The following is a 13,147-nucleotide window of genomic DNA, read 5'->3' as shown; positions in this document are numbered from 1 at the left end:
TTTCTGCCGAAGATGAAATGTTTTATGCAACGCTAGTTTGGGTGTAGTAACCAAGTTCCATGTTAAGCTCGCGAACAAACGTTCAACAAAACAGCTGTCCGTTCGCATGAACTGAGGACAAAAATACATAAGGCCAAATTTTGACTGTTAAGGGGGACCCCTTAACCCCTGGAAGATCGAAAAAGATTTAATTTTCGTGATTTTTTTTCGGATGTTGGAAATAAAGTGTTCGGGTATTTTGGTTATTGTTTAAGGTGAACTAATTATGTTTATTATGCTGTTGACAACTGGATACGTAGATGCTGTCTGAAAACAGATACCTTAGTGGTGGTATCGGGGTGTCGCAGAACGAATTCCAATGAATATTTTGAAATTTTAGGATAATACCTAAACATACATAGGGGTTTTTGAAAATTAAAAAAAATTGCCAAAATGACGGCAATTTTTGTTAAAAATAAGTTATTTTTTACGAAAAATCGCTGTTTAGAAGTAATGGATTAGCTGACTGTTTACTCTTTATAAATATGTTGATGGTTCTGAAATGAACCTTTGGTGTTGTGTTTTCGATATTCCCATCTTGTTCGGTTAAACCTTCCTGTTTAGCTATTGCGTTTGCCACTCGCCACAGCTTTCACAGTTGGAAAATTTCTTCCCATCCAGCTTGTGACATGTTGTTCAGTAAATTACATTTAATGTGACGTGCCGGAGAAACACTTTGCCACTCACTGAAACTAATTGTTGCCTTGATGAGCGCCGAACCGAAGCTGCTCTGTTCTTGATGCGGGTTTTCTGATTGTCGTGAGCAGCTTTGCAAGCCAACTCGAGCACTCCGACGGCCGAAACTCTATAATCGCTGTTAGGTATACTGGTGCTCCGGCACCAATCCGTTCGACCTAGTTACCCTTGCGGAGCAATTAGTGAATCTGACCAACAGGGAACTGGAGACCTGCACGGTTCGAGTGAGACTTTGCCTTTCCCTTAACTTGTCCTCCTTTGTTACGTCCACGATGCCGATGCCGTACAATCACACGGGTTTACGGTTTGAAAGAAAATAAGATATTTTTTTGGGGTCCGCGTGTTTTATACTCAAGCGGTACACACTCACAGGATAGAGACAAATCGGCAGACTCAGCCAGCGGGGCGAATCCAACGAGACGAACGAATGAGCGTTAAAAGGGAGCGATGGCAAAAAAAAATACATTCACTAGAAGCGAATGAACTGAAAAGTGTAAACCCTCTTAAAGCCAAAAAGAAGAAGAAGAAAATACATTCATTACGATTTGTTCGCTCGTTGGATTCACATGCAGACTAAAAAGGGTCCTTTTCAGGATCACAAAATTATTTTCAATCTAAAGAGTTTATTGTTTTGTTATCACTCGATATCCCCATCTTGTTCGACTAAACCTTTCTGTTTAGCGATTGCATTTGCCACTCGCCACAGCTTTCATAGTTGGAAAATTTCTTCCCATCCAGCTTGTGACATGTTGTTCAGTAAATTACATTTAATGTGACGTGCCGGAGAAACACTTTGCCACTCACTGAAACTAATTGTTGCCTTGATGAGCGCCGAACCGAAGCTGCTCTGTTCTTGATGCGGGTTTTCTGATTGTCGTGAGCAGCTTTGCAAGCCAACTCGAGCACTCCGACGGCCGAAACTCTATAATCGCTGTTAGGTATACTGGTGCTCCGGCACCAATCCGTTCGACCTAGTTACCCTTGCGGAGCAATTAGTGAATCTGACCAACAGGGAACTGGAGACCTGCACGGTTCGAGTGAGACTTTGCCTTTCCCTTAACTTGTCCTCCTTTGTTACGTCCACGATGCCGATGCCGTACAATCACACGGGTTTACGGTTTGAAAGAAAATAAGATATTTTTTTGGGGTCCGCGTGTTTTATACTCAAGCGGTACACACTCACAGGATAGAGACAAATCGGCAGACTCAGCCAGCGGGGCGAATCCAACGAGACGAACGAATGAGCGTTAAAAGGGAGCGATGGCAAAAAAAAATACATTCACTAGAAGCGAATGAACTGAAAAGTGTAAACCCTCTTAAAGCCAAAAAGAAGAAGAAGAAAATACATTCATTACGATTTGTTCGCTCGTTGGATTCACATGCAGACTAAAAAGGGTCCTTTTCAGGATCACAAAATTATTTTCAATCTAAAGAGTTTATTGTTTTGTTATCACTCGATATCCCCATCTTGTTCGACTAAACCTTTCTGTTTAGCGATTGCATTTGCCACTCGCCACAGCTTTCACAGTTGGAAAATTTCTTCCCATCCAGCTTGTGACATATTTTACAGTAAATTACATTCAATGGCACGTCGCATTACCACCACTCAGTATCGGATTGGAGGTAATTTTAACCTGTAATTGAACATTTGCGATGACAGTGGTACAGTGTCGACTTTCAATGTGGGGTCATAATTTGGACCCCGAACTCTATGTTTACAAAAATGTCCAACTAAATATGTCGCCTTACAGGTCCGTCCAATTAGCTAAATGTCGAGATAAGTGTAAATTACTGTACTTTCAATCTAGAAGCAATTTAAGAATTGGTGAAAATCAATAAGCTCAGAACAACTGCCAAATTCACATACTCATCAGATCCTGACAAACAAATTATAAAAAAAACAAATTGTGTTTTATTATTATTTTGGATAATGTTTTAGAAAGCATTGAACTGTATTTCCTAAACTCTTTTTTGGAAGGTTTAATGGCCCTGAAAAGCGCCTTGTTTTATGGAATGGTTCCAATTTAGAAAACTTAGTACTCGTGGTTTTGAAAAAAAACCATTTCGAACGCCCTCGATGCCGCCTTGTTCTGGATTTGCCACCAAAGCAGTTTGTATAAAAAACAAACTTTTTTCTTCTGCTACCTGATGCCGTTTTGCGATTGCGTTTGCCACTCGCCACTCGCTGCAACTGCCTGTTGTCTTGATGTCCATCGAACCGAATGTGTTCTGTTCCGAATGCGGGTTTTCTTATCGTCGCGAGCAGCTTTGCCAGCTAACTCGATCACTTCGGCGGCCGAAACTATATAACGCCGGCTAGGTGGACTGGTGCACTGGTATTAATGCGCTCGGCCTAGCTACCCTTGCGGGGAACTCCAGATCAACACGGTTTGAGTGGGATTTTGCCTTTCCCTTCACTTTTTCCTCCTTTACCATGTCCAGACATGGCTGCTTGGGTTGGTTTGTTGATGTGTTGTGATGCGAACCGATGTGGTGTACGGTTTGAATGAGAATGATCGTTACGGCAGCGGAGCGGGGATTTTTAAGCTGACTGGCTGGCTCGAGAATTACGCATGTGTGAGACTGCGACCAATGTTTCGTTAATTTTTTTCCTTTTCCTTTCCAATCGTGCTTCATTCTATTTCGCTGCTGCTCTGGTTGCCCGTTTTGGTCGGTACGATTTGAGGAGCACAAAATGGACCAATCAAAAATGGGCACATAATGCATTTTAACAATGCTTGATATTTCACAATTATTCAATTCTTTATATCAAGAAAAATGAAATGTAATTCGTTATGATAGATGCGTAGATATATTTCCTATCAATTGATGCAAAAACCTTTGCGATCTATTGAGAAATGCTCGAGTTATAAGCGTTCCAAATCTTGCATTTTTTCCTACTTGTTCAGTGCCTAGATTTCCATTTCACCCCCTATATCTTCCGGTTAGGTTTCGATTTTCCACACCGGGGTCCCCCCTAATATTAATAAAATAGACAGATTATTTTATATGAATTGCTCACAGGCGTGATTATTCAACTAACTCAATTGTATTGGTGGTTACGTCAACAAGTATATTTGGCAGTACCATCGCCTTTACAAACTTTTTTTTTTGGTCCCAGAAATTTTTAAACACATTTTCAAACATACCCTAAACACGTTGCAAGTGATTCGAACACTTGAAAAAATCACTAATGACAAATCGTCAAAACCCTATGTTTTTTATTTAATTCAACGGCGGGAAACGGAAAAGAGTGAGGTCAAAAAGCGTTGAACCTGCGTGAACGGTCACTAAGCTAGGAATGCTATGCTGTGTGTTTGATGGGATTGGAAGAAGACCATCTACTACACTGCGTTTCACAACTATAGAACCACTCATTTTCTCTGAGTTTCCAGAGATTTGTAAGGATTTGGGTGAATTGACGTATATAGTGTAGGATATAATAACAATCTTTGTTCATAAGGCTGGCCATTTGAACTTTATTGTTCTGTTCAAGCGCGAGACATCCAAAAAAAATTAAAATTCCAGTGTTTCAAATCTATAGAACCAGATGGAAAAATCTTACTCCTTCACAAAATTAACGTCAATTTCACATGAATTACAATATGTTCCTAATTCGTAGGTCATCTTTAGTTATCAATCAGTTCAAATAACCCACTCGGGGTAGATTCGACCAAGCTGCGCCATGTTGTAGTGTGTATCTTGTTCTGCGCAGAGGATACTGCTCGTTTAAGCTCTCCAAATCACTTATACTGCTTGTAAGCTACATTTACTATTCGTACGATCACTCCTCATAGGTTCTTGATAGGTCTTTGATCTGGTAAATAAGCTGACCAGTCCAGAATCTGAAGCCCATATTTATTAAACCATGCCACGACTTCCCGGGTTTTATGAATTCATGCCAAATTACCCAATTATCACGGTGTTTTTGATGCAATGTCACGATTTCATTTTAGTCTTATCAATGCCCTAGACTAATGAAGGAGAGGTGTGATAATTGCTAACTGCTACTTGCCAAATTATTTTCTAGCTTTTAGGACATTATTATGTTTAATCACAATTAAACCGTTTAACTTAAAAAGTTTTTTTACTTATTCTATTTGGCAATATGAAAAACTTTTTCGAAATATCAATAAATTACCGAACAAAACGGTGTATATTTGTATAAATCGATTCATTCTGTCTATGCTAAAAAGTTCTCGAAGATCACGTAAAAATAACGAATTTTTTTTTCCCCAGATTGATATATTGGTTGAATTCGACACTTTATTAATTTTCATTTCTTCCATCAATCACATCATTCATAAGAAGAACCTTCTCCGATGTTGCAATTCTAGCCCTTGACGATTATATCCTAATATATCAACGTCTCCTCCGCACCTAGTATCACTGAGTTCCGCATCAAACTGACATTGTCTTACCGTTTATCTTGCATGCAAATACAGAGTTATCGTCTCCTTTCGTCGAGCTGCAGTCGTAGTGCACTGTTATTAATGCCCGACTTGCACTTGTCCGCACTCCCAAGGGCCACGTACGAATGTGACTTTCTGCGTGCAGTTTTATTAACTCTTCACTCCCGAAGCACATGCCACATTTACCACCGAGCTCTTTCTTTTCTTCCACATCTTGGGGAGATTGGGACTAACGACGGAAAAGCTATCCCCCATAGGGTCAAGTCTGGAAAGACTGATAGCTGGCTGCATTACAACTTCACGCGGTAATAACGTGGTAAGAGCTGAATATTTACACACGAAAAAAGAGTAGCTTCACTTCTACGGGAGAGAGATCTGTCCGGACAAATGATGATCGTAATATTTAATTCATTTATTAGAGCGATTTATGGCGTCGAGTCGAACTATTTATGATTAATTCAAAGTGAAAGTCCCAATCTAGATTTTATCGTGTGCATGGTTTGCACGTGTGGCTAGTTGGGTCATAAAGATACGATTGAAGAGACATAAAACATTTGAAGAAACCACAAACGACAAAACCACAGGACGCAACACAATCTTGGAGTGTGGCTCGTTATGGAGTTCTTCCAATCCGTTCTGAAAGCAGAGTACAAAGGCAGTACTAACTGGAGCATACGTTTTAAGTTTTAAGCTGCAGCTTTAAAGAAAAAAACATTTACTTATTTCAAGATGGCTATGAGGAGGATTTTTCGTTTTAAAAACAGAATCGTGTTAATCGGGCACCTTGATAACATTCTACCTGATCTCAATCATAAATTGAGAATCTGATATAATTATGGGTTTGATTAAAAAGTAATCAATATTGTATTTTTCTGTTATCTAAATTGACTTTCAAACCAATTACATTGCACATAAATGTTCGCTCAAGTATTTGTTCGGTTTCATGATAAATACGCTACAATTCCTTCGGTATGTCACCGTGATCGACACTAAGATCACGCGAAGCAGCAATTTGCCGTCGTTTTGAAAAAAAAATGAAACAAATCTGTTTCGGACGCGTGTGACGTCTCTGCGTGACGCCTGATAAGTGTAGGGTAAGCGAGTAACGCGAGGGTGGGGCCAATTCGAGTTTCGCGGCACGTTCCGCGTTCACGCCTGATTGTCGCTACCGCTATTATATATGTACACTCATTCATACTCTGCAGCCCAGCGGGATGCGTTGATCCTAGCTGAAGCCTGCCGGCTTAGGGGCGTGGAGCCTTCCAAAATTGCCACAGTTCCAACCCGTTGTCAGCAGTTTTGCAAGAAGCCCTGTGATGGGGTCGCCATGTGTCTTTTTCCGTGCAATGGGTCAGGGCAACGGGGGAAGAAGGACAGCCATTTGTCACATGTAAATGTTATTGATTCGAGAGGAGGAGCTCCAACCGAAGGCGTTGGGGTGTGAATATAAACGACTCTTTGACGTTCAAACGAAGCAAGGATATTTGTTCGTTGCCATCATTACACAGCCAGTCTTGCTGGATTTATCCAATTGATGTGTAAAGTGTACGTGCCTGCAAAAAAAGATTGACACTTTTAGCTTCCAGACCGTTTAGAGAAACACGTGCGGTTAATGTCTACGATTCTGGAGAACACGTTAACATGCTCCGTCCATATTTTACATACCTCGTTGGTGTTACAGTCAGGTTAATTTTGATTTTGTATCTTGTCTCACGATAATCGAATTAGATTCAGAATAATGTTGCACGTCTGTTATTCATTCCTTTTTCTTGAAATCTCTTCCAATTTTCACGTAAGCGTGATCAATAAAGTCTGTGGATTTTTGGTGTGATATACTGTTTATAACATCGGCCCCAAAAGATATTTCGATGCCTACGTAAATCTTCTTAAAAATATTCATCTATAAAAGCTTTACTTTACATTTATTTATTTTTTCATTTATGATAAGCGCAATATTGGTGACAATAAAAGATGAAGCCACAACAAAGGGAAACGCATTTTATGATTGTTACGGGATCGTTATACACATGGTTTTCGTGTTTTATGTCCAATACAGGGTAACTTCGATATAACCTACATTTTACTTTCAAAATTGTACGTTATATAGAATTGTATGTTATAGCGAAGCATAATAAAGAACTCAGAAACGTACCTTATATTACTTTATTGTGTTGTTGTTGAGTAAGGTTTGAGTAAGTTTGAGTAAATGCAACTAGAAGACGAAGCCAACCTTTCTCATCATGTTTACCTTCGTACTGTTGATTGAAGTTTGATTCCTTTAGAATCCGGACTCACAAAACAGTTGAATTTAGAAATTGGTCAAAGGTACAAAACAAGCTTTAGTATCAAAATACAGATAAATTATTGTTCTTTCAGAAAAAAAATATTCAAAAAATTATTCCTTTGGACTTGGAGAATGTGTACGTTACATCGAGTGACGTTGTATCGAAGTTCGCCTGTACCATCATTACCCGAAACAGCCTAATCAAGCGGAATTTAATCAATGGAGATTTATAAACATATGTCAACATTCATACACATTTCAATGCTATAATTACCATTAGAATCCTTGTTAATTCATGACATGAAATGTGTGCCGAAAGCTGAATGTCTCGGGAATAAAGCAGGAACTTGACCTGCCCATTAGGGGTTTGCATAATAAAATATGTGTCTTTGATCTAAAAAAAGTAGAAGGGTCTGAACCTAGGGGCATGGACGGAAGTTTGACGTAGGACTGTGATTGTTCAAAACAGTTGTTTTTTTAAATGTAATTCTTTTCATTGTTCAGAAATCTGTTAGTTCAACTCTTTTGAAACTCCAAATAGTAGCCCTGAAAAGGGCCGTTAGTTATATGTACTCATAACCGTCAAACGGTTTGTAACGAACAATAAAAGAAAATTAGCTTCTGGCAGAAAGTTGAACTGTCTACTGAAAATAATTAATGAATATCAGTGTGACACATAACAGGGTGGAATTATAGATGAAGTATATGTGTATTGGTAAACAAAAAAAATATTTCGTCATTGATTACATTGAATATGAAGTTTATGGGGAAGAAACAAAAAACAAATTAAAAATACTTACGAATTCATGATATTTTGAGGTAAAATACGCATTAACTCATGAAGTTGCCTTAATTTTAATCCCTTCCCGTATTATTTAATACGTCACACTTCAAGTGATTTCACTTGCCTGCTGAGCGGTTTGGCGCCCCATATTATTCAAGTACCCACGAGTAAGGCTGTTGTACTGGAAAGGGTTAATCGATAGATAACGGTTAATGGATTGTAAATTCTTTCCATCGTCTTATTCTTATTATTAGTCTTATTCCAAGGCATCGATTTGCAGACTATCACAATCAAGTCGTATTGGTTCTACTACTCAATCTATTATAGAAGGAATTTGTAACCGCTCAAAGTCCCGACACGCGAGTTTAGCTTAAGGTGGCTTAAGCGCCACTCCCAAAGGAAGATCACCTGTCGTGTTATTTGCCCGACTAACTATTAGAATGTCTCTCAGGGTCAAGCTAGCCTCGAACGACCACGCACGGTTAAGGGAAAAGGTCACGAAGCCTATGTGAACTTCCCTGCAAAAAATGCTAGAACCCAAAACTCCGATTTCCGCGAATACCTGAATTTTCAGAAATCTTTCCAATTCGATTAGGTAGCTTTAGGAGATGGAATCAACCAGAAAAGATTCCGAATAAAAATTAACCTAAACGAAATATTATTTCGTGAAAAAAAACTCATTTACATCCCTTTTTACAATTTATTTCCTTCTCCCTTCATCTTCATCTATTTCCCTACTCAAAGCCTAAACTCTCAACATAAGCTCTCTCTTCCCAACACTCTCAATAAAACTTGAAATTTAGTAGCGTTACGTTTCTACGCTATGGCCATGCGTTAACTTTCGTCACCTACCTGCGCGCAGGGTTTTTACCGGACTGATAGCGTGCGATGAAAATGAGCTGGATACAGTCGTAGCTGAATTTGCTGACGGTAAGCCACCGTCGTTGCTCGTTGCTACCGACCAGGATTCCGCGGTCAGGAAACTCAAAAACGCAGCGTATGGGGACGGACGTTGCGGGCCACTGCGAAACACGCCGAGTGCCGGTCGGGCGATCCTCGATGACTCACGCCCGTTCGTTGCGTATAAAGAATCCTCAGTTTATTCCGGGTCAATAGGATATCCAGAATCCCGGATATGCTGCCTGTTGAACAGGCAATCTGTTCAACGGAAACGCACGTTTAATTACAGTGTTGGGTTAGGTTGGGAAGGATTCTAATTTACCTTTGTTCTCCAAAAACAACGTAAAAATAGCGAAACTTTATAATGAACTATCTTTGTAACTGTAACTGTAACTTGTAAAATCTATTTACAATAAATAAACAATAAAAATAATTAAACTTCTTTTATTTCTTCAGAAATAATATTTCACTTAAGTACCTCTTTGTACTTTTCGAACTTAAAAAAAACGTAGTATGCAGTATGCCAAGTGGCCATTGATTTCCGCCCGTAAAATTTCTTGCAAAGAAATTCGCATAATATTCCCTTCTCGTTTGCAATTATTTGAGAGGAGCTGGACCCCAAAGAAATAGTTGGGGATTACGACGCATAGATGGCATTGCGTATTATGAACTCCGCACTGGTTGCTATAAATTATTCATTTTTTTTGACGTAGGATTACGTCTTTCGGGAACATACTGGGGTACAAATCGAAAATCGAGCACATCGTGAAAACTGTCCAATTTCAAACGCTTATTGCTCAGTCATTTCATGATGGATTGAAGAGATTTTTTGGTTAATCGATTTCGGAACTCCATAACAATTTTTTATATTGAAGAAAATAATATATGTCTGAAACTAACTATCAAACAATTGAAAAATCTCAACCCCTATCCTAACGGAAATACCTACTTCTGATTGGTCGAAATTGACGACACATGCGGCGGGTCCCTAACAGAGACATCAAAACCAAGCTGCCTGAGGGAAATCGACATTGCAAATACATGAAAGTAGGGGGAACTTTTGAATATAAGAAACTATTTATTTCAATTTTCATAAATAAAAAAAAAGGGTCGTTTGGCTTAAGCTGTTTGTTTTGTTGTGTTCATTTTCACCCAAGGAAAGTTTATACGACGAGAAAATTTTAATAAAATGGAGAAATATTAGGAAGAGTGATTGCTTTACATATAGTATTGGGTGTTGTTAGTCCAATTAAAATACGCATTGGGTTGAATAAACAATCAGGAAATAAAAATTATTGAAGAAAATTACGTTTTCCATTTCATAATTTAACAAGTTTTTACTGATGAGAAAAATTGATAATTGTGTTCGGTATTGGTAATTATCTTATATTACATTGGTGGTGTTTTTCCTTTATTTCATACATACATAACACAGGAGGCATCTCGTCTTGGATCACAGAAGGCGGTTTTTATCATATCTCGTTCCACTTCGGTATCATTTATCTGATACGCACCATCCAACGACTCTTTACCATCCTTCTGTCATCATCACTCGGTAAACACTAGTGCAGTGAACAAACAATACCCAACAACCAAAAAAACGGCCCTTTTCAGGAGGTCACCAGTTCTCGCATGATAATCGCTGCCATCCTCCTAGTATTGATATCATTTTTCGCTGTACAATTGCCCTGCAGCCCGGAAAACATGTTGTTTGTCACCCCGTCATATACAGAAATCATTCGATAGCTGGACTATCTTCAACTGGACTTACTCATAACAGGGCGTACGTTAACTGGGTTGCAAAGCAGTTATGTATCAATAATAAATGTCTTCTTCAATTTGAGGTATTGCTTTTTTTTTGAGTCCAGTTAGCGAGAAAAATTCGATAATTGTATTGATTTTCCGGCCCAATTAACACGTTGACTGACACCGAGTTTTCGTTCAGGCTGCGTCAGTCACCGGTGACTGACAGTATAACATATGATAATAAAGGTAACTAAATAAGCATATAAGCCTGTAAGCATTCTCTTTCGAATAAAAACAACTTCCAATGCGATAAGAAACGATGGCCCTAATACGTTTCAAAAATTTCCATAGAGTCGCTCTAAGACCGTGGCACTCAACGTGTTAACGAACGATCACTCTATGGGTGACACTTTCCTCGTTGCTTTGATGGAATCTTGCATGAAATTTGAGTGATGCATGAAATCTTGCATTTGATTACTTCAAAATTTTTACATTCGAAAAGGGTTTGCTAATTTGTTTGATAGAACGAATTACTGCACACAATTTTGTGTTGTATACAACATTCATGGGGACGAAGTTGAAAGAAAGAATGCATAATACATGATTAATTATTTTTTTCAACGAAATTCATTGGTATAATTTTGATTGTTGAAATTACAGAAACCCCAATTATCACGATATATTTTTTTCCGTTCTTTCGTTTTCCAGAAAATGACAAAAATTGTAAGGGGATGTATCTTGGACACGACAGCATATTTTCGACGTAAAACTACGCAATTGTATTATACAATCCACTTGTTTACTACTTCGTATATTATTTAGAATGCATCGAAATTTTTGTAATAGATTATGTTGTTCGTTACAAATAAATTTGATGAATGTTTTTTTACGTTTGATATGATGCCTAGGACTACCAAAATATGTGAACGGAAGATTTGTCAAACGGTCATTGTATTTTATATTTCCTTCTGAAATTATTGCATATCTTATGTTTACGTAGTTCTCGAACCGCGAAAGTTCATTCACCTCTAGTATCTGAAATGACTATTTTCCCAGGCTTCTCAGTTTAAAAGTACTTTTTAGGGAAACATATTCCGGTCTGCACAACGACAAGCGAGTACAAAAGAACTCAACATCAAAAAATACCCCCGACTTGCATGTAGTTGACAAAGCGGATTCCCCCAGGCACATTAATTTTGAGGTCCGTGTTAGGGAAACACAGCTCGGTGGGAACAAAAATACCCCCGACTTGCATGTATATTTGCAAAGCGGATTCCCACAGGTACATCGATTTTAAAGTCTGTGTTGGGGAAACCGCAAATCGGGCCAATCAAAATTTGGCAGTTAGGGCGTTTAGATAACGCTTGACATTTTACAGCTATTCTATTGTTCATTTCATGAAAAATAACCTTTTATTAATTGTGATAGACGCGTAGAAATATTTCCTGTCAATTGTTAAGAAATGTTCGAGTTATAAGCATTCAAAATACGGGTAGGATTAGCACACAAATCGGCAGAACAAATGTATGGGAAAAAAGAAAGTTCCAGTTCATGAATTTAAACCGTTTAGGGATTAGCGAACTGTAATGTATAACAAATCAAATAAATCTTACAGAATTTCATTCGATTGGTATGCAAATCATGGGAATTCGTTCACAGTGAAAATAGTTTTTTTTTCAACTAGCAATAATCGCACCTCGGTAAAACCTCATTGGTTACGATATCGCCACTGCGCAAAGCTGTTGAAAATAGTTATTAACGTTAACTTTATTTCATAAAAACGTGACCTGTTTTCTGATTTGGCACCCTTTCTGAAAGATGTAATTCTACGTTAAAAATCGAAAAATCGCAAAAGAAAAACATTGGTCAAAACCTACATTTTTATTCCTGTAGTAGATTCGATCCAATGTTTTTTTTTCTACATCACAATGGGCGTTCTTTTATCAAAATAATACATAATTTAGAAAAGTTTACATTTTTTTGCAGTTTATTAGGTTTTGTTTTTTGTTAGGTTATGTACTTTTCGCACATTCTGTTTATTGTCTACTAGCTGACCCAGAAAACTTCGTCCCGCCCAAAATTTGTTTTTTTGTTATCAATACATTCAAACATTCACGTTTTCTTACTAAGCGCAGAATTGTTCATTGATTGATCTTCTTATCGACCCCGTTGAGTTTACCTTTTACTAAAAAAATCCTAGTACTTCTCTCTAAACTCATCATTATAATATCAGATTATTTTCAGACACAATTCTCGTTCAAGATTTTTCAACCACTTGCAAATAAC

At 38.1% G+C, this 13,147-nt stretch overlaps 1 non-coding gene across 1 annotated transcript; it reads right to left on the bottom strand.

The window, feature by feature from the left end:
• Positions 1-12,457: 12,457 nt before the first annotated feature.
• On the bottom strand, positions 12,458-12,602 carry LOC129763880 (U4 spliceosomal RNA). Its single transcript, XR_008741061.1, has one exon. It is a non-coding gene; the product is annotated as a U4 spliceosomal RNA (small nuclear RNA).
• Positions 12,603-13,147: the final 545 nt, after the last annotated feature.

Source organism: Toxorhynchites rutilus, chromosome 1 (assembly GCF_029784135.1).
Source record: "Toxorhynchites rutilus septentrionalis strain SRP chromosome 1, ASM2978413v1, whole genome shotgun sequence".
Taxonomy (NCBI): domain Eukaryota; kingdom Metazoa; phylum Arthropoda; class Insecta; order Diptera; family Culicidae; genus Toxorhynchites; species Toxorhynchites rutilus.
Note: the sequence above shows the minus strand (reverse complement) of the source record. Positions and strands in the feature narration are given on the sequence as shown.